The sequence below is a fragment of the Cyprinodon variegatus genome, unplaced genomic scaffold, assembly GCF_000732505.1.
Source record: "Cyprinodon variegatus isolate N-32 unplaced genomic scaffold, C_variegatus-1.0 Scaffold999, whole genome shotgun sequence".
Lineage (NCBI taxonomy): Eukaryota > Metazoa > Chordata > Actinopteri > Cyprinodontiformes > Cyprinodontidae > Cyprinodon > Cyprinodon variegatus.
The window spans coordinates 107,999-108,946 of NW_015151452.1; positions in this window are offsets into that span (position 1 = coordinate 107,999).

Consider the following 948-nt stretch of genomic DNA (forward strand, 5'->3'; position numbering starts at 1 on the left):
ACAGAATTTGTTAGTACAATCTATAATGTTATGTTCTCTCTGCTTTTTCTCAGGTCTGATCCTGTTTGGCTGTGACTCCATCCTGAAGAGAAATATCAGCTGTGCTGCTGCCACCAACACATTTGTTTATAGATGTTGGAGATTGGCCTATTTTCCAGTGTAGTCCTGTTTCTATGACTGTGCTCTTTAGACCTCTGACGTAGAGGCTGGCTCTGAGTTCATCTGCCTGCCTGTGTCTTTCCTGGATCGTGCCTCTTGTGGAGCTGGTTGACAAGTTCCTTTTGTATCTATGCTTCTTTTTCTTTGTCTTCTTCTGTCTCCTTGAACCCCGGTCGGCCTCAGCTGATGGCCGCTCACACTGAGCCTGGTTCTGCTGGAGGTTTCTTCCTGTTGAAAGGGAGTTTTTCCTCTCCACTGTCGCTACAAGCATGTTTAGTGTGAGGGATTACCTTCGAGTCAATGAGTCGACGCAATCAACTGGTTTCCCTTAGAAAGAAAACTTTGAATCAATCTGACTGGATGATCTGGTGAACTGGAAAGTGCTTCGAGATGACGTGTGTTGTGAATTGGCGCTATAGAAATAAACTGAATTGAACTGTGCAGTAAAGCTTCAGTCCTTAACATTTTGTCTTGCATTACTTTTACTTTTATACTTTTAAGTACTTTTTAAAATTGTATTTTTACACTTTTAGTGGAATAAAAAGTGTAAAAACCTGTGTTTTTTTACGTTAACTTATGCAGGCCAGTTATACAATAGCTTGAACATCTTAATTCAGCCAATCATCTATCAACGGTCATCTGTCAATTAAAATTTTTCGCTCATAGAATCTTGATTCATATGTCGCAGCTAATATACGCAATGGTTGAAATAGGAATCATTTCTTATCCCATTGAGTTGCGTCCCAGTGTTCACGGGGATGGACGTCTGTGTCTTCAGCAGGCGTAGAG